This window comes from Hyperolius riggenbachi, chromosome 11, assembly GCF_040937935.1.
Source record: "Hyperolius riggenbachi isolate aHypRig1 chromosome 11, aHypRig1.pri, whole genome shotgun sequence".
NCBI classification, from domain to species: Eukaryota; Metazoa; Chordata; class Amphibia; order Anura; family Hyperoliidae; genus Hyperolius; species Hyperolius riggenbachi.
In genome coordinates this window covers 94,814,919-94,842,184 of record NC_090656.1, presented here as the reverse complement: position 1 = coordinate 94,842,184, position 27,266 = coordinate 94,814,919, and positions in this window count along the sequence as shown.

Below are 27,266 nucleotides of genomic sequence, written 5' to 3'. Positions count from 1 at the left end.
AATGTCTGCGGTGCTGGCGTTTTTATGGGGCGGGGAGATTGTCCAGGAGGGAGGGATAGTTGATTGGCTGCCATATCTCTGCTGACTCTGGGGTGAGGGGTCACATTTTAGCTCCATGATGGTGTATGGAGGGCGGGTCGAATATGCCATGTGTTCGCCTGCCGAGGAGAACGCGAACATGCATTATTCCCCAGGAACTGTCCACTGACGAACAGTTCAGGTCATCTCTACTCATCAGTATTAACACCACACCTCCCACTGACCAACCACCGTTATGCAGCCCCAGTGGAGTCGTTGCCGCTGCGGTGGGGATTGACTGTGTCAGGGGTGTGGTGGACATTGGGGTAGTGTCGGGTGCCAGGTGGGTCCAATAGAGGTGCGGTAAAGCCTGCAATTGAATTTGATAGTAACTTCTGAGCGATGTCAGATGATAAGAAATTTGCATGCAGGGAGTTTCTTATCACCTAATCTTGTAGGGGCGAAAAAAGAACACAGAGACACCGGGAGCCTAGTATCATGTGATATCGTTCAGTCAGAGTAGTAATGTATAAAAATGCTATATGTACTCACAAAGGGAGGTTGCAAGTGAGACAACCACTCGTATTGGCGTGTAGGGAAGTACCGTCCCCACTCGGCCTTTGTGAGCAGAAGGTCTGGCGGTCGAGGCTCCAAGAAAAGGTGGGTTAGTAGGTCTTTGAAGAGGTCCTAAACCTATAAAGTCCTCAAAGGGAGTGTATTTACATAGATTTTGGGAGGGTAGGAGGCTCCCAAGGTATAAATATTTGTGTGGGTAAGTATATTGGTAAGAAAATCTTACCTTAATGATGCCAATTTCAAGAATTCAAGATTTTTCACTAGAAAAATACTTTTTATTGTGCACATCAGACAACGCATTTCGCGGCTACAACTGCTTCATCAGGTCAAGTTCGAATGCCTTAAAAGAGGATTGACAGAAACGCAGGACTCAATCTGCATTAAAATATAGCAACGCAAACAACAATAATAAATAGCATAAGAATTATAAGAAATAATTTAAAAAAAACATGCATATATTACTAAACAAATAAAAATTAGAATCTTAAGCGCATATACATAGCCCTCACGCATATTCACATGCATGCATGGGGGATTAAAAAATATATATGTGGAAGGTGAACACCCATAGTAGAATTCGTACCAAACAAGTGTGGAGGTTATAAATACAACTACAGAGAGTGCAAATAAATGGAGGTGAAAGAGAATACCACATGTCTATGCTCCAATAGGACCAACAGGTAGATAACCCAGGTGTAGGTGATGGGCAAGGGATGGCCAAGAGCGGCCCGAGGTCTCATCAACAAAGGTGTAAAGAGTAGCATAGTGTGGAACACAGCAGAGATACTATATTAGCAAGCGTGATTCGGCTATAGGTACATGCAGAAAGAGTAGCAAAAAGTCACAGCAAGGAATCCATATTAGCAAGCGCAATTCAACTAGTGGCACAAGTAGCAGCATCAGGGAGTCAATGACAGCAAACATAACATCGTTAGACTAACTTTAGTAATGTAGGGCTGAATGCACTATAGGGCTGGGTTTAGGGACTGCCATCAGAGGAAAGGCTTACCTTAAGCGTTGTGTGGTCGGAGATAGCCCTTAGCGCCTGTGGCCAAGGCTGATTAAATATTTAGATGAAAGTGTGAGTTGCTGCGCATCCGGCCGGATGTGACGCTGGAAGCGTCACGGCCAGATGTGATGTCAGCGGGACATGGAACGCATCTGGGTTAGCTGGAAAGTTGAGTTTTAAAAAAAGGGTCTTTAACCTCCCTGGCGGTACGCAGTTTTAGAGGCTGCGTCCGCTGGAGGATTTTTTGAAATAAAAGTGTTGCTATATGCCTAAGCTAGCACTTTGCTAGCTAATTATGTCCCCCAAGCCCCGCAGCAACCAACTAAACACCTCTCCGCGATCCCATGAGAACCGCAGCTTCACGATCCAGCTTCACTGTCGCTATGGCGATGACGTCATGCGCAGTCCCTATCCTCCCCATAGCCAAGCCTGGAGCTGATTGTGAGGCTGCGCCATCGCGGGATCCCTGGGTGGTATGTATTACGCTGTGATCGGGGCAATCGGTGGGGAGGCACTTGGGGGACAAAATTAGCTAGCGAAATGCTAGCTGAAGCCTATTGCACAAGTTTTATTTAAAAAAATCCTCCCGGGGCCATGCGATCCCCTGCTGCGGCTAGTCTGACACTGTGTCGGGCTTACCGCCAGGGAGGCTAAGGAGTAGTGGCCAATGCTCCCTAAGGATATTCTTTACTACTCCCTGGTTGTTGACATACCTAGTGATGAAGTTAGGTTTTTGGGACCTTCCTTCATTGCTGGTCTTTTTTCTTTCTAACAGTGTGCTCCTTTTTGTAGTTCTAGCTCTCTTTCTGGCTTTGTTGATGAGTTTTTCTGGGAAATGCCTTTCTTTGAATTTCTTCGTAAGTACTTTGGCTTGCTCATCAAAGATGTTTAGATTGGTACAGTTTTTCTGTATCTTTAGAAACTGGCCATAAGGAATGTTTTTCTTCCAAGCTGCACAGTGATTACTTTTGAAATCAATATAAAAATCAGAATTGAGTCCCTTAAAATGATTCTTGGACTTCATTTTGGTCATATCATTATAAAGTAACACATCCAGATATTCAATTTGATATTTACTGTAATTTGAGGTGAATGTAATCCCTCAATCGTTATTGTTCATGTATGTTGTGAATTCGATGACAGATTTCCTATCACCTCACCAGATTAAAATCAGATCATCAATGTACCTCTTGTACATCACTATATTGTGGGAAAAAGGGTTATCTAGGCCCAGTAGTAGTTCTTCCAGTAACCCCATTGTCAAATTAGCATAACTCGGTGCAAACCCCGCCCCCATCGCCATCCCCCTCTTCTGTAGATAGGTGGTATCGAGGAAGGTGAAATAGTTATGGGTCAAGATGAATGATACACGCAATTCGTTGCGGCAGCCATTAGCAATTCCCCCTTTGCCGAACACCACCTACTCCAGCAGTTTGCCTGATTCTGTCCCGGCAATATGAAAGGAAGGGGAGGGGTTCCTCCAATAAATGTAAAATATTTTATATTTGTCATCATGCAGCTGAAAAAAGACTGCTATTTATTATTATTATTATTATTATTATTATTATTATTATTATTATTATTATTATTATTATTATTATTATTATTATTTATTATTATAATTTAGAAAATAGATTTTATTTCTGAAACCTTTTTTTTTTTTTTTATTTGGGTCCACTGTAAGGTAAGCCTTTCCTCTGATGGCAGTCCCTAAACCCAGCCCTATAGTGCATTCACCATCTCTGTTCTGACGATATACTCGCTGGGATCTATTGTTTATCACAGAATTTTCTGCCCTGCATTACTAAAGTTAGTCTAACGATGTTATGTTTGCTGTCATAGACTCCCTGATGGACTGTTGCTACTTGTGCCACTAGTTGAATCGTGCTTGCTAATATGGATTCCTTGCTTTGACTATTTGCTACTCTTTCTACCTGTACTTATAGCCGAATTACGCTTGCTAATATAGTATCTCTGCTGTGTCACACACTATGCTACTCTTTACACCTTTGTTGATGAGACCTCGGGCCACTCTTGACCATCCCTTGCCCATCACCTACACCTGGATTATCTACCTATTGGTCCTATTGGAGCATAGACATGCGGTGTTCTCTTTCACCTCCATTTATTTGCTTTTAGTAGTTTGGTTGTATTTATAACCTCCACACTTGTTTGGTATGAATTCTACTATGGGTGTTCACCTTCCACATATATATATTGTTTAATCCCCTATGGATGCACGTGAATATGCGTGAGGGCTATGTATATGTGCCTAAGATTCTAATTTTTATTTGTTTAGTAATATATACGTGTTTTTTAAATTATTTTTTATCATTCTTATGCTATTTATTATTGTTGTTTGCTTTGTTATATTTTAATACGGATTGAGTCCTGAGTTTCTGTCAATCCTCTTTTAAGGCACTTGAACTTGACCTGATGAAACGCGTTGTCTGATGTGCACAATAAATATGTTTGAAACGTATGTTTCTAGTGAAAAATCTTGCATTATTGGCATCATTAAAGCGGTATAAAACCCTGACATAATATTAAATAAAAACACGTTTACCTACTTTTTATATGCCATACGGTTATCATATTTGCCTTTGTTCATAAGTATTATTATTCATTTCGACGTTATAGGTTATAGGTTTCCAAAAGTACAGTTTTTTGCTTTGTGAGCGGACTTTGCATTTTACTAATATTCCATATTGTACTAAGGGTACAATGGTTAATTTGCATATATTCAGCAGTGTTGCTCTGGGAGACATCTCAAGCTCACTCCAACCAGAATTATCGCAAATTCTTTCTGTTTTAGGAAAGCAAACTTTTGTTTTTCATTTTATTAATAACTGGTTTTATTCATTGCTGTTTTGCAGCCAGACATGCTTTCAGTGTCTCTCTGTCTCCAGCAGCTTCTCAGCAGTCAGAGAATGTGTCACATTCCTCACTTGATACATTTAAGTAAACACAATATACCAATATCTGAAGTTCGGCTGCGGCTGCATTGCACTGCATTGAACTTTCAAGCTCTGTGTGTAACCCTTCCAATGCTGGTCTAGTAAAAAAAAATGCTGGTTGCATATAATATGCTGTAAATCATGTTTTAGTGCAAAGATGAAATGCAGGGTTATATTCAACTTTAAGGTAAGATTTTCTTACCAATTTACTTACGCACACAAATATTTATACCTTGGGTGCCTCCTACCCTCCCCAAATTTCTTATCACCTCGTGCTGCCAGTGGTGCAGCTAAGGAGCTGTGAGCCCCGATACAGGTTTTACATTGGTGCCCTCCAAACACTCTATACATAACAATTGATACGGCGCACCAAAACCTGCCAATGGCAAATACAGTGTCAGAGGTGCAAGAAGGAGATGGGAAACAGTCTGTTAATGATTACCACTGTTCGAAGTATCTATAGAAGTCATTATTATGAGTACAGGACCAATAGAGAGCTAATACTGCAGTTGAGGGAGAGCCCTTCGGGGCCCCGATGCGGTTGCAACCTCTGCATCCCCTATTGCTACGCCCCTGGGTACTGCATAGGGCCCACGGTGAGACAATATTTTGTGACTCAAGCCCTCCTATTTTTACATAAAGCAACACATCTAAAGGTAGCTACTTCAGCAGCTAATATACTGTATGTTACCATGTTGGAGTATTCAAAATGCATTCAAAATACCATCCTACTTTTGAAAATGATAAAATTCATAACAGATTATTCCTCTGCACTAGGACGTAAAAAGCATTTAAGACAATGGCGTTTGACATAACATATTTTCGTGTTAATCTAAATGCTTTGAAACAACTTTCATCCTGTGAGAATGGAATTAATTGGCCACATTGGAGTAATCATAATGTTCTGCTCAAAGATTACCCTTTCAGAATAAACAGATGCAGGTCATACATATTTAAAGAGACTCTGTAACAACATTTTTAGCCTTATTTCTTCTATCCTATAAATTCCTATACCTGTTCTAATGTGGTCCGTCTTACTGCAGCCTTTCCTAGTTGCAAAGTGGCTGTATTATCTCTGTTATATAATATAAACTTCTTTCCTCTGACAGCTTTTTCGGGCTCAGGCACTCAGGCAGGAATGTGCTGCTCTGCTTGTGATAGGATAGAAGCTATACACACCCTCTCCACGGGGCCTGCAGGCTCTGTGTGAGTCCCAGACTGAGCTCCTCTCAGCCTATCACAAGCTGGTTAGCAGCCATGTCTTTTGTTTGTAAACACTGCCTAAAACTGGCAATTACAAGCCAGGATTGCAGCAGGGAGTGGCAGAAACAACACAGAGGGGCCCAGGAGAACATAATGAATAGAATGGTATGCATTTTATTGTAAGAATTTTAGAGTACAGATTCTCTTTAACTTAGATTGAGCAATAAAGTAGCAGTTACATTCAATTTAAAGTGTGTGTAATCATCACTGCAGAGAGTATGAGTATAGTAAAGTTGGGTTTTATGATACAATATCTCTACAAGATCAAATAATTCTCCTTCTCCTTCTTCTTCTTCTTCTTCTTCTTCTTCTTCTTCTTCTTTTTGAAAACTGCCTTACAAAGAACACATTGGTAGGACCTGTAAAATGATTGCATAGTAATGTTTTGTGTGTTTCTTCTATATTTTTATTTTTAGGTTGTACGCTAATTAGTAATACAGTATTTTTTATATTTTTTTAGAAATGGATGAGAAATAGTTTTGTGTGGCATATGGACTGTATGCACATACTGTAAGGAGTATTGAGAAACAAATGACGTTATTAGTTGCCTGAGACCATGGGTATAAAGAAAGGGGCAGAGAAAACAGCCCAAAGGTACCCCAACTGACAGAGGGAATGGTGAGAAGGTGGAGTTTATATAAGACGCATGGTAGGACCTTAAAGGGAATCCGAGCTCAAGTTAAAAAGGAAAATAGTACTCACCCGGGGCTTTCTGCAGCCCAATGCTGGTCGGGAGGTCCCACGACGGCATCCTGGCTCCTCTCCTAGGCCCCGCTCCGGAATGGCTGCCCAGCGGCAGCCCGGTGACACTGGGCCGAGTGTCGGGCTCCTTCTTCCGCGTATGACGCGGCTGACGTCACCACGCCGGCCGCCTCGCATCATCACGGCGGCCGGCGTGGCAGTACGACGCATGCGCGCTTTAATCACGCATGCACCGTACTGTCACACTGACCGCCGTGATGACACGAGGCGGCCGGAGTGGTGACATCAGCCGCGTCATACGCGGAAGAAGGAGCTCGACACTCGGCCCAGTGTCACCGGGCTGCCGCTGGGCAGCCATTCCGGAGCGGGGTCTAGGAGAGGAGCCAGGACGCCGTCTTGGGACCTCCCAACCCGCACTGGGCTGCAGAAAGCCCCGGGTGAGTACTATTTTCCTTTTTAACTTGAGCTCTGAGTCCCTTTAAGACAGATAGGAGGAAATTCAAGAAGGACCAAGACCATTTATACCTAAAGATTAAAGGAACATAATCAATTAACATATTTTTTTCAATTGAGATTATCTACACTTTGGATGCTTCCAGATTTCTCTGCACTAAACTTTTAATTCCTGTGTGTAACCCTTTGAATGCTGTTCTAGTAAAAAAAAAAATGCTGGTTGTATATAATATGCTGTAAATAATTTTTTAGAGCAAAGAAGAAATGCTGGGTTTAATTCCGCTTTAATAGATGCAGGCGAGTGGTGATAGCCGGTACTATGTCTAAGAATAGACGGGAAACTGTAACGATCGGTGTCAGCACGCAGAGAGAATCTGATCATTGGTGATCTGCAGTATCACCAAGAATGCAGATATATACCTGATTATGGATGATCTGCAATATCACCAATAATACAGATATAGTACTAACCTCTGGGCACCTGTATGTAATCGTGAGTGTTTGGTGTAACTAAATGACTTTGAGTAACGCACCTGCTGAGCAGGTGATCTTAGGCAGTATGGGCAATACTGCTCTTAGAGAGTACAGAAACCTCCCAGCAGCCTGAGACTCTCCAAGGGGTGGAGTCAGGCTGAAGGTAGGAAGGACCAGAGAGTGAGTGACACCTGAAGGTGAATGTCACTGACAGATCTGGAGACTATCTCTTAAGGGAAGAGATAGCTCTCGAGGTCAGGCAAGCCAGGTCGGCACCACATGGACAGACAAAGTACAAAGACAGAAGTCTGATTCGGTATCCAAGACAGGCAGGGTTTGGCAACGGAATGTCAGATATGCGTGGTACCGAATCAGAGATCAGAGGAATAGTCAGGAAAGCAATAGGTCATAACAAATATCAAACAATGCCTAGTCTTGGGTGTGAGGTCCGTGGTCTCTACACCCTGGAACTAGTCTGATGTATAACAGAATGATAACACAAGTTCCCTAGTCTTGGGTGTGAGGTCCGTGGTCTCTACACCCTGGAACTAGTCTGATGTATAACAGAATGATAACACAAGTTCCCTAGTCTTGGGTGTGAGGTCCGTGGTCTCTACACCCTGGAACTAGTCTAAAGTATAACAGAATGATAACACAAGTTCCCTAATCTTGTGTGTGAGGTCCGTGGTCTCTACACCCTGGAACTAGTCTGAAATATAACAGAATGATAACAATAGAAGTAATCTGGCTCAGTGTGAATTCCCAGGTCCTCCTGGTTCAAACACACTGTTGGATCTGACTAAGGTCTGAGTGCTTCCACGTAGTGTTCGCAACGGCAGACAACTTGAGTGGCCAGCAGAAACTATATATAGAGCAGCGCTCTCTGGCGCCACCCCTAAGTGATGAACCAATGGTTACCAGCTCTGAGGTCAGCTGACCAGCCTGGTCAGCTGATCCCTCCTTGGCCATCATAAAAGTTTTGCCTCTCAGTGCGCGCGTATTCCTGAACCTATGTGCACTAACAGACTCAGCCACACCAGATGCACGCTGCTGCGTGCAACCCGCCACGCTGGACGCAGAACTAGCCGCCTTGCCGTCCATACATGCGGCGGCTTTCCCACGTTCTTTCAGATTATCAGACGCACGCTTTCGCGTGCAAACTGCCACGCCGGACGCGGAATCAGCCGCCTTGCTATCAGCACACGCGGCGGCTTTTCCGCGTTCTCTCACAGAAACGAGTGTAAATCAGCAGAGAGGAGCCCAGATTTGGTGAGACGTCACAAGCGGTGAGGAGGTTTGTAAGTTTCAGAGTTTTACTTGGAAGTGACAGAGAAAGGTGAGTGTATTTTTATAAGTAAGAAAATCGAATGGGAAGTGGGAAGAAGGGGGGATAAAAGTGTGGGAAAGATGTGCACTGAGCTACACACAGTGGGAGTGTGTAATGCATGAAGTAGCTATTATCTGTGCTGTTTGCCATTATGTTCCCTCCTCTTTTAGATAATGAAAAAAAAAAACAAAGTGCCTGAAGAACGTGTTGCCTCCCACTACTGAAATGGTCATTGCTAAAGAAGAAATAGATGCATTATTATAAACAGAAATCATAAGACAACAGGCTTAAAGAGATGACACTAAGATGTGTGATGTCACATTAGAACACTTATCTTTGAATGCTGCACTTGGTCTGTGAGTTCATTAGCCTATGTACCTGTCTAGGAGGTGAGCTCTCACTCACTTCATACAACTGTGCAGTGAGCAGGAATGTGACAAGATGCAAAGGGGAGAAGGGGGAGTTACCGTCTGGAATGCATAGATCATAGCAACCATTCAAGGAAAAAGGGAAATATTTGTTGTTTGCCGAAAGTTATGAATAATAAAGGATCTTTCTAATGCCAATCTGTTTCCATACAATTAATTGGCTGAGTTCATTAAAATGAAAAGGCTGAGTTTAAGAAATCTAAAAAGCAGGGCTGACTATTCCATAGGGGAAAATTGGACAATTGCCCAGGGCCCCAGAGCCGGCTGATGGCCCCCCAGGTCACCCAAGTGAATTGTAGACCCTTGGGCCCCTGCAGAATATTCACAGTGGAGCAAACTCATCCATCAAGTCAGTGCGCTCCTACATCAGTGTGTGCTTCCATCTTCATCCCCAATGGCTGCCTCTTCTCCATGACCAGCCAGGCTGCATGTTATGTGAGGTGCCTGCAAAAATAAAGATAGAAGCACACAGACTGATGGAGGAGTATGCCGGCCAGACTGGTGAGTTTGCGCCACTGTGAATACACTGCAGTGCCCTGGGGGATCAAAATTCCCTTGAGTGAGACCTGAGGAGTCCGCCAGTCAACTCTGGGGCCTCAGAGGAAAAAAAAAAGGGGGGGGGGGAGTCTGTCAGGAAAAAAGAGGCCACCTAATGGCATTTCAGAGGGATTGCAGATCAGGGCCCCATTTTACCTAGGACTGGCCCTGCTGAAATGTCTTGAGCATTACAGTATAGTCACAACATAAATTAGTAAAGATTAGAACTCTATTATACAAACCACTACTCCCAGTACCGCCAGAAACTGATTTACCTGTAACACAATATGATAATTTCTCAATTTTTGCCTAATATGGCAAACGTAATAATTACAGCACTTTACACTAATCAGTTCCAATAATAAGAAGTAGCATTCCTTTATCTCCTCAAGAAAACATGATGGAAAAACTGAACAAGGAAGATGTCTTGTGAAGATCTTGAAGGTCAAGTATTTATAGAGAATGTAAGAGGACCAATAAATAATAACTATGCATATTTTATTATCACACTTCAGTATGGAGGAGAGTTCCATGTTAGTATGGCATTATTCAAACTACATATCTGAGAAGGTACATACCACACCAACCATGAGACCTTGGTCATGATGTAACTACAAAAAAAATGACTTTTGGAATGATGACAAGAGAAAAAAAAAACTGATGTTTTTAAATCTGAGGCCAATTATAAAGCTAAAACTATATATACATCAAAAATTGCTAACAGAGGAGTTAGAGAAATGTTCTACCTCACTCAGAAAGATGTTCAAAGAAATAGATATACCGTAAAAAAAAAAAAGATCCAACATGTGTTATTACTAGTAAGAGTCACAGAGAAAGTTGAGGATTCTATAGAAATATTAAAGAGCGCCTTCGGAGAGAAGGCTAGAATGGCAAGGCATATATACAATCTTATCACTGTGTACAATTAGATAAACATATGCAGTTTACATCTGGTACATCGTAGTGGATAGAACAGACTAACATTTATCTCTGTAGCAGCACATCCTTCTTTCTCATGCTGTAGCCTTGTCAAAGTACACCCTCAGCACCCCCAGGTCCTCCCCTCCAGCCTGGTTCCCTCCCCTGTCCCGCCTTCTCCTGCTCTCTGCCTGCCTGGATCAAATTACATCTCTTTTCACGAAGAGGAGAGACAGGAGAACTGCCGCAGCCTGTCTTATCATGTCTGTTTGATATAATTCTTATATTTGGTTATGCCCACAAACAGAGAAAAGGATGGAGAGAACAGATGGTGCATGAACACCACACTTAACGAGGAACTGTAAGCAAGGATTAAACTTTATCCCAATCAGTAGCTAATACCCCCTTTCAAGGGCCAGTTCCCTCATGAAGCAAGGTGAAACATTTGCATCAGGTGCAGAGATTACAGGGGCAGCATGTTTATACTGTGTTTACACTGACAGCATGCAGTCAGAGTAAGAGGAGGATCGAAAGGAGAGCGAGGTGAATAGGTCATCATTGAGGAAAAACAGCTTGTTGTGCTGTGTGAGGAGTCTGACAGTGAGTGAGTGAGTGAGTGAGTGAGTGAGTGAGTGAGTGAGGAGAGGGGAGACAGGAGATCAGCAGTGTTTCTTTTGACTTGCACAGCAGAAGGTAGGAGGTGGTACTGCTGTCCTGACGAAGGAGGAATGGAGTGGCTGAGGGTGAGCAGTTTGTTTGTCACAAACTCGCAGCCAGCCAGTGTGCTATTGTGTTGAGCTGCAGCATGTCATGTGAGAACATTAAATGAAGCAGAGTAAATTGTCGGGTGCTGTGCGATCATTCCCAATCGGGAGGGGGGGGCATCCTCATAAGCTTGCCTCAGGCAGCAAAAAGTCTAGAACTGGCCCTCCCCCTTTTACATGTGAAATCTTTACTGTTTCTCGAATAGATAATAAAGGAGTCTGTATGGCTGATATTGTTGTGAAATCCACAATGTGATGTCATGACCAAGGGCCTGAAATCCCACTGTCTGTGAACAGTGTTGTGTTGTGGGACATAACAGCTGTTTCCAACTGCCTAACAACCACTATCACCCTCTGTGCATATGTATATCTATAAAAAAAACAATCCAATGCCTATCACATTTTTAGTGGTTGTGGTTTGGCAGTTGGTGCTGTTTTTTATGTCTGCCAGTAGTAAAGATGATTATGTGCAGGTTGATTGTGGATCAAACAATGTAACAAATGGCATGGCGAATATCAATAATTTCTTGATCTCTCGTCTGTTTTTTAACTGCTCACTTTGCAATGTATTGATTGTTTAACCTTTTCTCTAAAGTTCCTCTTTAACCTATGGTCCTCTTTACCACTAGATCTGATGGGTAAATATTATTTAAATGTTATTACTCTCTAAACTGTTATACATTCTTTTAAACTTCCGCGAGTTTTAAAAACTGTTATACATCCTTTTTGGGACCACACCAGGGATGGTCGTAGTCAGCCAACTTCGCTACGCTGGAACTACGCGTAGTTTTACACAATTACGCTTTGCCAAACTACGGCGTCGAAATCAAACATTCGCTTCGTATGTATTTCGTAGACTACGCATTAGAATACACAATTACGCGCAGTGGGAAGTGTAGTATATGCGGATGCTTATGCCCGTATGCAGAAAATTTCACGCAATTAATTCCTCTGTAAACGCATATAACGGGAACTCTTCTATGAGTACATTCCCCTTTCCAATGCGTAAATTTGTAAGCATACAATCACATGCGGAAAAATAGACGCGAGTAACGCATTTGTAGTTCACTACGCAATACACATGTTAACTATGCATAGTGGGCGTAAGCTACGCGTAGCAGTACTTCGCTACGCGTAAATTCATAAGCGTAGTTTTGAAACTTCACCTACAAACTACGATGCGTAGATGCGAACTACGATGCGTAAATTCGCACTGGCATAGTTTCTGCTCATCCCTGGACCACACATGTAAATAAAAATGATTAACATTCTGGTCCCAAATTACTGGAAACACCAATAAATAGAATGTGTTCTGTCAATGATAAACGTGCTGCTGACCTTGACTGGTTTCTCTATCCAAGCGTCATCAGAGGTTTCATGGTTCCCTGTGATTTGGGGCTCCAAATGTAATTCACCATTTTTTCAGTGGTTCACCTGATGTTGTCAGGGATGAGCAGAAACTACGCCAGTGCGAATTTACGCATTGTAGTTCACATCTACGCATCGCAGTTTGTAGGTGAAGTTTCAAAACTACGCTTACGTATTTATGCGTAGCGAAGTACCGCTATGCGTAGCTTACGCCCACTATGCGTAGTTAACATGTGTATTGCGTAAAGTTGAAGAGAAATCGAGAGCCCAATATGGTGTAGTATGTCAAAATTGATTGGATAAATGAAACAGTGAGATGGTAATACTCACAAACACGGGTTACCACCTAGGTAACCACTCATTAGGCAGGTGAGGAGATTAGACCTGTCCTCACTCAGGATTAAGAAGTCGCTCTCTGTAGATAGGAAGAAAGGGGGTAGATCACCCCTCCACCTGGGGTGGACTCAAATATATTGGTAGGTGAACAGAGGCGCCAGAAGGATAAAAGTACATAACATTTTTAAAAAATTGCTGGGAGGAAGTGGTGGACTCGCCTCCGTTAAAGCAGACACCAAGGACTGTAAATATATAGATATACACATTTATTGAAAATACCCCAAAGATACAACGCGTTTCGCGGGCACAGCCCACTTCTTCAGGCAATAAGCAGGGGATAAACAACAGCAATTCAGTTATAGCAAGCAAAGCACCTAGAGGCGCTTTGCTTGCTATAACTGAATTGCTGTTGTTTATCCCCTGCTTATTGCCTGAAGAAGTGGGCTGTGCCCGCGAAACGCGTTGCATCTTTGGGGTATTTTCAATAAATGTGTATATCTATATATTTACAGTCCTTGTTGTCTGCTTTAACGGAGGCAAGTCCACCACTTCCTCCCAGCAATTTTTTTAAAATTTTATGTACTTTTATCCTTCTGGCGCCTCTGTTCACCTACCAATATATGTGTATTACGTAGTGAACTACGAATGCGTTATTCACGTCTAATTTTCCACATGCGATTGTATACTTACAAATTTACGCATTGGAAAGGGGAAAGTACGCATAAAAGAGTTCCAAGTATAAGCATTTAAAAAGGAATTAATGCGTACATTTTTCTGCATACGGGCATAAGCATCCGCATAAACTACACTTCGCACTACGCGTTATTACGCATTTGAACGCATAGTCTACGAAATGCATGGGAAACGAATATTGATTTCAAAGCCGTAGTTTGGCGAAGCGTAATTGCGTAAAACTATGTGTAGTTCCAGCGTACCGAAATTGGCTGACTACGACCATCCCTAGAATTTATACTATTTTTGCTGTATGCCTGTGTTTTTATACAGAAATAAAGCAGTCTCTACTCACAACATATTTATTGTCCCCTGCATTGATCCAGATGAATGGTGATGGCTTGTTTGCTTGACACCTGATTGTGGCTTCAGGAGGATTGATCTGTCAGACTGACATCTGCACCTACGAGGCTGATGGCTGAATCATCTGTTATAATACTCTCTGACAATCTTATAATGTGTGTCTTCTGTGGCTGGTAAGCCTCTTTTCATTTATGGTATCAGGATCACTTACCTTAGGTGGACACCGTGATGCCTTGGACACGATTTACTGTGCTGAAATTGTTTGACATACAGAGGTACTGTGCTGAAATTGTTTGACATACAGGGGTACTGTGCTGAAACTGTTTGACGTTCAAATTGTTTGACATACAGATTGTTTGACATACAGAGGTATAACCCCAAAAGGCTAACAGACTTTTGGGGGTATAAAGGTGCCCACAAATGACAATCTTACCACTTTTATGTGAAATGAGGGACTACATAAAGTATTCATTCAAAGTACAGTAAAACTGTAGAATATTAATGTATTGATGTATAGTGACTGCTGACACTCAAGTTTACTTTAGTGTTTTATCTGGGTAGGCATGTTTAAATGTAGTGCCCAGGAAGAGTCTTTCTTTCCTTTTGGACTGACCCCAAGGGGTTACCCTGGATCGAAGTGTGATGTCACAAAGGTCAGCTGACCAAAGGGGAAGGTCTCCTAATCAGGGGCGTAACTAGAAATCACTGGGCCCCCCTGCGAATATTTGGATGCCCCCCCCCCCATAGGTGCCAAATAATCGTAATGGGGCAGCGTTTCACTGTAAATTAATTGTAAAGTGGGCAGCATTTTACAAGACAATCGTAATGTGGGCCAGAAAATCGTAATGTGGGCAGAGTTCACCAGAAAATCGTAATGTGGGCCTTTAGAAAATCATAATGTGGGCAGAGTTCACCAGAAAATCGTAATGTGGGCACCAGTCACCAGAAAATAGTAACGTGAGCAGCAGTCACCAGAAAATTGTAACGTGGGCAGCATTCACCAGACAATCGTAATGTGGGCAGCGTTCACCAGAATATCGTAATGTGGGACAGAAAATCGTAATGTGGGCAGAGTTCACCAGAAAATCGTAACGTGGACAGCATTCACCAGACAATCGTAACGTGGGCAGTGTTCACCAGAAAATCGTAATGTGGGCCAGAAAATCGTAATGTGGGCAGCGTTCACCAGAAAATCGTAACGTGGACAGCATTCACCAGACAATCGTAACGTGGGCAGTGTTCACCAGAAAATCGTAATGTGGGCCAGAAAATCGTAATGTGGGCAGCGTTCACCAGAAAATCGTAACGTGGACAGCATTCACCAGACAATCGTAACGTGGGCAGTGTTCACCAGAAAATCGTAATGTGGGCCAGAAAATCGTAATGTGGGCAGAGTTCACCAGAAAATCGCAATGTGGGCAGCAGTCACCAGAAAATCGCCATGTGGGCAGCAGTCACCAGAAAATTGCAATGTGGGCATCAGTCACCAGAAAATCCTAATGTGGGCAGCAGTCACCAGAATATGGTAATGTGGGCAGCAGTCACCAGAAAATCCTAATGTGGGCAGCAGTCAGTCACCAGAATGTCGTAATGTGAGCAGCAGACACCAGAAAATCCTAATGTGGGCAGCAGTCACCAGAAAATCCTTATGTGGGCAGCAGTCACCAGAAAAATCGCAATGTGGGCAGCAGTCACCAGAAAATCGCAATGTGGGCAGCAGTCACCAGAAAATCCTAATGTGGGCAGCATACACCAGAAAATCGTAATGTGGGCAGCAGACACCAGAAAATCGCAATGTGGGCAGCAGACACCTGAAAATCGCAATGTGGGCAGCAGACACCTGAAAATCGCAATGTGGGCAGCAGACACCTGAAAATCGTAATGTGGGCAGCAGACACCTGAAAATCGTAATGTGGGCAGCAGACACCTGAAAATCGTAATGAGGGCAGCAGACACCTGAAAATCGCAATGTGGGCAGCAGTGACCAGAAAATCGCAATGTGGGCAGCAGTGACCAGAAAATCGTAATGTGGGCAGCAGACACCTGAAAATCACAATGTGGGCAGCAGACACCTGAAAATCGTAATGTGGGTAGCAGACACCAGAAAATCGCAATGTGGGCAGCAGACACCAGAAAATCGCAATGTGGGCAGCAGACACCAGAAAATCCTAATGTGGGCAGCAGACACCTGAAAATCGTAATGTGGGCAGCAGACACCTGAAAATCGTAATGTGGGCAGCAGACACCTGAAAATCGTAATGTGGGCAGCAGACACCAGAAAATCATAATGTGGGCAGCAGACACCAGAAAATCGCAATGTGGGCAGCAGTGACCAGAAAATCGCAATGTGGGCAGCAGTGACCAGAAAATCGTAATGTGGGCAGCAGACACCAGAAAATCGCAATGTGGGCAGCAGACACCAGAAAATCGCAATGTGGGCAGCAGTGACCAGAAAATCGCAATGTGGGCAGCAGTGACCAGAAAATCGTAATGTGGGCAGCAGACACCAGAAAATCGCAATGTGGGCAGCAGACACCAGAAAATCGCAATGTGGGCAGCAGACACCTGAAAATCGTAATGTGGGCAGCAGACACCAGAAAATCATAATGTGGGCAGCAGACACCTGAAAATCGCAATGTGGGCAGCAGACACCTGAAAATCACAATGTGGGCAGCAGTGACCAGAAAATCATAATGTGGGCAGCAGACACCTGAAAATCACAATGTGGGCAGCAGTGACCAGAAAATCATAATGTGGGCAGCAGACACCTAAAAATCGCAATGTGGGCAGCAGTGACCAGAAAATCACAATGTAGGCAGCAGACACCTGAAAATCACAATGTAGGCAGCAGACACTAGAAAAAAAAATGCACCTGTGAAAAAAAAACAATTCACTTACCTGACAGAAGTCTTCTCCTCTCCCGGCATCTGGCTCGCAGCTCCCCGAGTCCTCCTGCAGCACATCTCCCGCGCTGACAGGCAGAGTGCAGGGCTACGGCAAGATGGCTGCCGAAGCCCTGTACTAGAGACACAAATAGTCTCCAGTGTAGGGCTTCTTCGGCGGCCATCTTGCCGTAGCCCTGCTCTGCCTGCCGGAGACTATGCAGGCTGCTGGTGGAGCGGGGCTGCGGGGAATGAACTGGCGCAGCGTCTATTAGACGCTGCGGCCAGTTGAGCACCTTGCTGGGGGGTCCAGAGCAGCGCTCCCCCCACGCACAGTGAGCGGGCCCCAGAGCAGCCCCGGGCGGCCGGGCCCCCCTGCGGCTGAGAGAGTCGCATCCCCGGTAGGTACGCCGGTGGTGACAGCCTTTCCTCCTCCGGGCCCCTGACTTGCTAGGGGCCCCCCTGCAACTGCAGGGGCTGCAGGGTCTATTCCTACGCCCCTGCTCCTAATCAAGGGTGTGGTGCACAGGTCTCATCGTAATGTAAGGCTTGGTGGTGTATTCTCCACAGTCAGCATGCAACGCATGAGCTGACGTGGAGGAGGTACACACACTAGCACAAGGAAACAGGCTATCCCTAGTATAGTGGAGGGGAGGACTGACTGCAATAGGAGATTGTGGCGCACAGAGCCGGTGCAGATCTGACAGCCACAAACAATGCTTTCGTTATAACGTCTCAGCGCAAAGTAGCGCTGAGCGCACAAACCAGAACTGAGGAGATCAGGACAGGTAGACAGAATGAACGCTTGCTAGCTAGCGGCTACTTAGCGACAGCAAGCGTCCAAAACCAGACAGACTGGAATGAGGCAGCCAATGCGATGCGGCGATGGCGTGCCTCACAAAGACAGGACAGGACAGTCAGAAAACAGCAGGATTAAGATAGATGAACGTAACACAGATAAATATACAATAAGTATGTTTTCCTAGCGTATTACAATTACAGCTATCAATGAAACTATTTGTAACGTCTGACTAACATATGTATATATCGGCAATGAACCGATATATGACATAAGCAGGAACGCTGACTAGGAATGGAGTAACACAGGGAACAGGACTCAGAAGGATTCGCTATCTCTTCGCAGAGATGAACGCAATCCACAAACGGTAACAGAACAGGATTCAGAAGGATTCGTTATCTCTTCGCAGAGATGAACGCAATCCACAAACAGAACCAGGAGCAGGGTAACTACCTCAGCACGGGTGGTCACGGTACGCGCAACCTACCAAAACGTGCTGGAAAGCTGACTAACTGCACACAGGATATAAACAGTTCGTGTACGTATACATCAGCGACACTGATATATCAACGTAACACAAATACAAGGAAAATAATAAACGTGCTGGTATGCATATATATTGGCAATGAACCAATATATGATGCAAAGACCAGCAAAGTATCTTTAACAAGAAACACGATCGGGGGCTAAAGCGACAGCAAGGCAGGCTTAAGCTGAAGCTATGAAAACCCAAGGAAACCCTGCAGGAAGCAGATCTTTATACTGAGGTCATCCAATGGGAGCAGACATGCAGATTCCCACACAGGTGAATGATAATCAGTCACAAGCTGACAGCAGGGAAAGACAGACAAAGCTATGCAGCTTGCATGGAAAGACATCAGAACTGCCTGAGCTGCAGCACTACTGCTTCCAGCAACACCTGCTGCAGCAGCGATCATTACAGTACCCCCGCCCTTAAAAGCGGATTCCAGACGCTTTTCAAAACTGAAATTCCCAACAAAACAGTCTGACTGATAATTCATGATGACCGGGACAGCCCGGCAAGACCGAATTCCAGAATCAGTCCCCACAAGACTGGACCCATCAGAACCAGAACCTACAGAACCATGCCCATCAGTACTACAAGCCCCAGTGTGACACCCATCAGAACCATGATTTCCAGAAGAAAGCCCTCCGAAACTCCCTGAGCGATACCCACCGCCTTCCAGGAACCGTTCAGAAACGCCAAAGCCTTTGCAATGCCCACCGGTACTGTCTTTACCAACACAAAACCCACTGTTGAACCAGTCCAAGGCACCAGGACAAGTTTTCTCAGAGACCTCCCAGAACACCTTGAAGCTCCAAAGAGATCCCCATAGGTCAGAATGCCCCTTAGGCTCACATGGAGAACCATCAAGAACCCCTATGGAACCTAGGGCAATTCCGGAGTCAGGGCCACAAGGACAAACATCAATATCAGGGCTTTCAGGGACCAGAACCATCTCTGGGCATGCAGGCAGACTGGCAATATCAGAACGTGTTCCCACTAAGGAAGCATCAGAGCACGCTAACACCTTAGACACACTTGGGCATTCTGGCACACAAAGAACATCTGGGCACACCGGCACAAGAGAAACCTCTGGGCATGTCAAGGAACTGTGAGCCTCAGGGTCAGCCAAGACAGGATAAAAACCAGGACTGGCCAAAAAAAAATCATCATGACTAAACTTCGCAACTACTGGACTTTTACACGAGAATGCTGGATCAGACTTAGATGTCGCTGATTCCAGCAAAGTCAGTAACAAATCAGATTCAGGGGCACTAACAAGACAGGACAAATCTTCTGATGTATGCACTGAACCAGATAGGGACTCCACAACTACCTCTGGACTGGACAGAGACTCATTTAATACACCGGATTGGAGCTCATGAGGCGCTGCAGAACAAGTCAGTATTGCAGCAGCCCCCACTGGACTAGGCAAAACTGAGGAATTCCCTGGACAGGAAGGGGACTCTGGAACCTCTGCCACAGCGGCCAGAGAACCAGAATCTTTCAGGATACAGGGCTGGGTTTCAGGAACACTCATCAGACCGGACTGAAATTCTGAGATTTCTATTATTTTGACCAGAGAATCAGAATTATCCATGTTACAGGGCAAGACTTCTGAAACATTCAGAGGACAGGGCTGGAGTTCCTCGGCTGTTACAACACTGGAGAGGGACTCAACAACATTGGTTAAATCAGACTGTGTACAGGGCAAGGTATCTGACACACTTGCTAACGAGGACAATATTTCAATGGCTTCTGCTTTGCTGGGCAGAAATTCATCAAGTTTTATTAGAGCAGACTGTAATTCCAAAACAGCTGCTAGACAAGTGAATATTACTGCAACACCAACTGAGGTAAGCAGTGCTTCAGCCTCCTCTGCTAGAGGGTTTAAAGTATCCAAAGTACTGGGTGAAGCATAAGACTCTGCGACCACAGCTTCACTGGACAGGATCACTGAACAGTCCATATTGCAGGGCAAAACCATGGAAGCACCTGCTGGACAGCATAATGATTCTGTGACCTGAGTTTCATTGGAGAGATCTACTGCACAATTCATGGTACAGGGCAAATTTATTGGAAAATTTTCTGAACAAGGTAATAATTCTGCGATTTCAGGTTCACATAGCAGATGCTCTGAGCTATTCACGAAACTAGAGCGAGGTGTAGAAACAGGAAGATCAAGACACAATGTTTGCGCATCTGAATCACCATTCATTTGCTGGGACTCGGAAACTGATGTAGTGCATCTATTGGCATCTGCTGGATCAGACAGGAGTTGAACTTTATTAACACATGTAATTTCTGCAGAAGTGTTTGCAGAGACAGGCAAGATTTTTCTGGTGTCTGTTTCACTAAACAAAGAGTCATGAGTACTGGCTAGGCTGGACTCGGAAGTCAGCAGGACCTCTGGATTCTCTGCTGAGAAATTTGCGCAGGGCAAGGTTAAGAATGTATCAGTGGCTTCTGTTTTACTGGGAAGTAACACTGAGTTATCCATGGTACAGGGTGGAATTGCAGGAACTTCAATTTCACACAAAAAGAGCTCCGAATCACCTGCTGAATCAGCCAAAGGTGCTGAAGCAGGCGGGTCAGAACGCCAAATTTGCGAATTCGGAGTCACATAAAAATCATCCAAAATCAGTTCCCACACATCAATCAAAGGAGCCACACAGTCATACCTACACACACCAGCCTCTATTAGGTTATAGGCTGACTTAATGCATGCGTTCAATACCATTTCACTTTTTGCACTGTAAAATTGACAAAATGAACTTGAATCATTCTTCCATTCACAGACCAGGGCTTCCATCTCTCCCCTCTCGAATGGAGGATCCCATGCATACTTAACAGCGAAACATTTAGGCTGATCACAGTCTGCAGATATGATTGTGGCAGGCACATGTATAGGGTTAATTAGCAGGTGATTGGCAGATTCCTTATTCTTAAGAATCTCCAATACCTGTAGCAAGTGTTGAACTGTAGTGTATGCAAACTTCCCTTGGTTCACAAATAAGTTGATTTGTTCAATACTCTGTAATATCTCATCATAATCATACTCAGATAATTCTTTTAAACAAAAATCGGTACTTATCCGTTAGCCGGGCGCATCCGGCAGGTGGCGCTAATTACTATTCCCCCTCCAGGCCGACATGGATAGTAGGGAAAGATGTAACTCTGGTGGAGTTTTGTCGCCACCTAGAGGATGCGCCCGGCTAACGGATAAGTACCCAAAAATCTTTATTTTCCCTAGCCAGGGAGGAAAGTTCATTAGTAGTTTCATAAGTCCATTTAACTCCCCTGAAAGACAATTGCATTTCATTATCTGTTAATGGCAGAATCTCATTATAGGTCTCAGTCGCTAAGGATAACGATTCTGCAGATTGGACACGTTTCTTAGAACGTTTGCGTTTTGCCTTTGACCTTGCTGGTGATTTATTCAAAGCTGCAGGAAAATTATCAGTAACACTTTCTGCTTGCTGCTCATTCTTGCAAGCAATTGAAGGAGCAGCTGATTGGCCTGCTGCCAGGAGTTCATTAAGAGGAAAAGGCAATGGATCTATGCGCAACCAGTTATGGATCACAAACGCTAGAAATTCCAGCGGTCTATCTTTCAAATCGGAATGATTGAGAACATCAAATGCCCACTGGAATAATTCCCCTTTAAACAAAATATAACTTAGTTGGAGTGCCCAGGTTGAAACAGGAGTCGCTTGGAGATCAGGATTGGTCAGGAACCTGGCACATTCAGAGAAAAACTCATTTTCTGTTTCAGAGCTAAGTTCTTCAAATTTCTTAAAGGAACAGGAACCATAATTAACAGTGTCATACTTTCTGGGAATCCCCCCCACAATGGGGATTGGTAATGGGGTTTTCATAATGTAAGGCTTGGTGGTGTATTCTCCACAGTCAGCATGCAACGCATGAGCTGACGTGGAGGAGGTACACACTAGCACAAGGAAACAGGCTATCCCTAGTATAGTGGAGGGGAGGACTGACTGCAATAGGAGATTGTGGCGCACAGAGCCGGTGCAGATCTGACAGCCACAAACAATGCTTTCGTTATAACGTCTCAGCGCAAAGTAGCGCTGAGCGCACAAACCAGAACTGAGGAGATCAGGACAGGTAGACAGAATGAACGCTTGCTAGCTAGCGGCTACTTAGCGACAGCAAGCGTCCAAAACCAGACAGACTGGAATGAGGCAGCCAATGCGATGCGGCGATGGCGTGCCTCACAAAGACAGGACAGTCAGAAAACAGCAGGATTAAGATAGATGAACGTAACACAGATAAATATACAATAAGTATGTTTTCCTAGCGTATTACAATTACAGCTATCAATGAAACTATTTGTAACGTCTGACTAACATATGTATATATCGGCAATGAACCGATATATGACATAAGCAGGAACGCTGACTAGGAATGGAGTAACACAGGGAACAGGACTCAGAAGGATTCGCTATCTCTTCGCAGAGATGAACGCAATCCACAAACGGTAACAGAACAGGATTCAGAAGGATTCGTTATCTCTTCGCAGAGATGAACGCAATCCACAAACAGAACCAGGAGCAGGGTAACTACCTCAGCACGGGTGGTCACGGTACGCGCAACCTACCAAAACGTGCTGGAAAGCTGACTAACTGCACACAGGATATAAACAGTTCGTGTACGTATACATCAGCGACACTGATATATCAACGTAACACAAATACAAGGAAAATAATAAACGTGCTGGTATGCATATATATTGGCAATGAACCAATATATGATGCAAAGACCAGCAAAGTATCTTTAACAAGAAACACGATCGGGGGCTAAAGCGACAGCAAGGCAGGCTTAAGCTGAAGCTATGAAAACCCAAGGAAACCCTGCAGGAAGCAGATCTTTATACTGAGGTCATCCAATGGGAGCAGACATGCAGATTCCCACACAGGTGAATGATAATCAGTCACAAGCTGACAGCAGGGAAAGACAGACAAAGCTATGCAGCTTGCATGGAAAGACATCAGAACTGCCTGAGCTGCAGCACTACTGCTTCCAGCAACACCTGCTGCAGCAGCGATCATTACACGGAATCTATAAAACTTCAGCGCCTCATGGTACTTCAGATATTCACTTCCACCACCAAACACCCTTCAAAGTGCAGGCCTACCAATTGCCAATCAGACCCAGATTATAAGGTCTATGAGCTTAATGGATCACTGTAACGATCAACTCTCTTTTCCGTTTATCCTCAGATCTCCATATATAGGCCTCTCTCATCCATGCAGCACATCTGTTCACAGCATGACATAATAACCAGAACAGATCTAAGTGCTCTCCGTTTAAAATCAGTCACATTTATTGCACATAAGATCAAATCCAGTACTTGCATCCAGGCCCTTATGACAGGGACCCTCAAACAACAATCGCGTGTAACAATCCAATGGAGTGCCGGCCTCACTTCTGCCATCCGTTAGCCTGACAGGTTTCGCTTTTGCGTCATCAGGGGCGTCTCATTGTACGAATTTACCCTGAATGCGGAAAAACGTTGATGAATACAACTAGAAATCGATAAACTTCGAATTCGGTAATTTAACAAACTGGAAAAAGTTATCGCAAAGACAATGATGACTCGAGGCCAAAAAGGGTCAATAGTTCATAGATTTTAGCTCTGGCATACTTCAATGAATGTGTCATTGAGAAAAAACAATAAAACAGTTAAAACTTAAAAAGTAGATGTAAACATAAAATAAAACTGTGGAACAACTCATCTTTAGGAGATGGAAGGTAGATACAATTGATTATTTCATTAGTTTATTTTCCCTCGGGCGTCCTTTAAGGTGACCACTAATGATACAATCTTGATTATACAATTTTAACCTGCTGAGCGATCTGGACGAGCTCAGCTCGTCCAGTACCGCCGGAGCCTGCCGCTCAGGCCCTGCTGGGCCGATTTGGCTCAAATAAAAAGCAGCACACGCAGCCGGCACTTTGCCAGCCGCGTGTGCTACCTGATCGCCGCTGCAGCGCGGCGATCCGCCGCATGCAGTGGCGAAAGAGGGTCCCCCCAGCCGCCTGAGCCCAGCGTAGCTGGAACAAAAAGTTCCGGCCAGCGCTAAGGGCTGGATCGGAGGCGGCTGACGTCAGGACGTCGGCTGACGTCCATGACGTCACTCCGCTCGTCGCCATGACGACGAGGTAAGCGAAACACGGAAGGCCGCTCATTGCGGCCTTCCGTGTTACTTCTGGCCGCCGGAGGCGATCAGAAGAACGCATCCGGAGCGCCCTCTAGTGGGCTTTCATGCAGCCAACTTTCAGTTGGCTGCATGAAATAGTTTTTTTTTTATTAAAAAAAAACCCTCCCGCAGCCTCCCTGGCGATCTTAATAGAACGCCAGGGAGGTTAACAAATATATGTATTAGAAAGGTAAACAGAGTGATATACAGCAAAACCCCCAGTTATCCAGAACTCAGTTAACCAGACATCTCAAGCAACCAGAAAAAAATCCTGGCCTTGCAGGGTGTGTAAATCTACTTCCACACTTCTTTATATAGTAATAAACCTCTGTTACATTAAAGGGAACCAGAGACGCCATGAAAAAGATGTTATACATACCTGGGGCTTCCTCCAGCCCCGTATGCACGAATCGCTCCCACACCGCCGTCCTCCGCTTCCTGTATCAGCCAGTTCCGGGTCCCATAGTTGCGGCCAGTCGGCCAGTCGGCGGCACAGGCAGTGCCAGTGTTAACTAATTTGCTAGCTGCACTACATTTTTTTTTTTTAAAAAAGGCTCCTATCAAGCTGTAGCTGGCGAAATTGTGGGACTGTCCCAAGCCACTTCCAGAATCCTGGTCCAGGTGTTAAGCCCTATTCAGAATGTTGCTGCGTAGTGTTCAAAGGACTGCCTTTTACCCACAATTCCATGGGAATCTTATGGCCTTGTGTTAAATTACCGCTGTAAAATGGAAATATCGACACGTTACCGAATGGTTACCGAATTGTTATCGAATTCACACCGAATGAGGAAATACCTTGATGAATACAACTAGAAATCGCTAAACTTCGAATTCGGCAATTTAACAAACTGGAAAAAGTTATCACAAAGACAATGATGAATTAAGGCCTTTATCTCTTTTCTACTCTCAGAAGCCATTTTCTGCTAGGAAAGTGTTTTATAGTTAGAATTTCTCATCAGTAAGAGTCACACTGTAGTCACTTCCTGTCTGAGTCAGGACTGAGTCAGCCACTTACATACCTGATATTTAACTCTTTCAGGCAGAGAAAGAAGAAAAGGAACACAGCACAGTTATTTGTGTGCTAGGCACTTGTACATACCCATGTCTATCCCATCATGTCACATGTCACCACCATATCCTTTAAAGGGAACCAGAGAGGAACGAGGGGTGAAAAAAGGCAAAGATTTTATACATACCTGGGGCTTCTTCCAGCCCCATAAGCCTGAATCGCTCCTACGCCGCCGTCCTCAGCTTCCTGGATCCGCCGGTACCGGGCCCGTCACTTCCGGAGGACGCGGCCAAATGTCCGCATCACAGGGGCTCCCTCCATACATGTACGCATGCGGCTGCGTAGTAAGCAGCCACATGCGTATCTGTATGGGGAGAGCACCCTGTGATGCGGAGAATTGGCCGCGTCCGCCGGCGACTTGCCGACTCGCGGCAATGACGGGACCTGGTGGCGGCGGATCCAGGCAGCGGAGGACGGCGGCGTGGGAACGATCCGTGCGTATGGGGCTGGAGGAAGCCCCAGGTATGTATAGTTCATCCTCCCTGGTTCCCTTTAAGACAGACCAGAAGCTGTAGCTTGCGGAATGTACACTAGAGATGCTGGACTGCCCTGCTGCAAATGTCTTACTGGAAAAGATGTTCTGCACAGCTCGACGATTGGTAACAGATGTAATGTGAACCCTCTGACTTTCACCAAATTAAGCAGGCTAGGATCTGATCATAATCTGATAATTAGAATCATGCGGAATTACGCGTAAAATTTCACAATAATTATGATATGTAAATTCAATTGATTTCATCTAATCCATTAATAATTATATGTTTTTCACTTAATTTAGTACTGATTTTAGTAGTTAATAGTTAATCCCCCATACATGCCATTGTCACGTACATGCTACATATGTTAAAGGGAAAAGTGGAAACTGGAAAGAAGTCAAAAGTAATACTTTTTCAAAAAGACCTTGTAGTTATTGAGAAAATTGAATTAAAATATTCAAAGGACAAATTTTTTTTTAAACTCAGTAAAATGACATTTTGCCAAGTTTAAAAAACATTTTTCTTTATTTTTTTTTCATTGATTTTCTCAAAAGCTACAAGGCCTTTTTTGGAAAATTATTTTTAGCTCTGTCTACCATGCAAATGGTTTTGGTACTTTTAATGCCTAAATTTATAAAGGTCTGAGTTAGGTTATTATGACAGATACCCACTATAGACTCATTTTCTGATTATAGCATTTCCTCTCCCCTCCTCTGGAACACTCTCCCTCAACACATCCGTCACTCACCCACACTTACTCTTTGTAGGCACAATCTGAAAACTCACCTCTTCAGGCAGCATTAGAGATGGCCTGAACGGTTCACCAGCGAAAGGTTCCCGGCGAACTTCCGTGGTTCGCGTACACGGAGAACCGCAAACTTTTCTGGAAGTTCGATTTGCACCCATAGTGCATCATTAGGGTCAACTTTGACCCTCTACATCACAGTCAGCAGGCACATTGTAGCCAATTAGGCTACACTCCCTCCTGGAGCCCCCCCCCCCCCCTTATAAAAGGCAGGCAGCGTCAGGCATTGGACTCACTTGTGTGCCTGCAGTAATTAGAGAAGGGAGAGCTGCTGTGCAGAGATCTATAGGGAAAGCTTAGTTAGGCTCTTGTAGGCTTCTTAG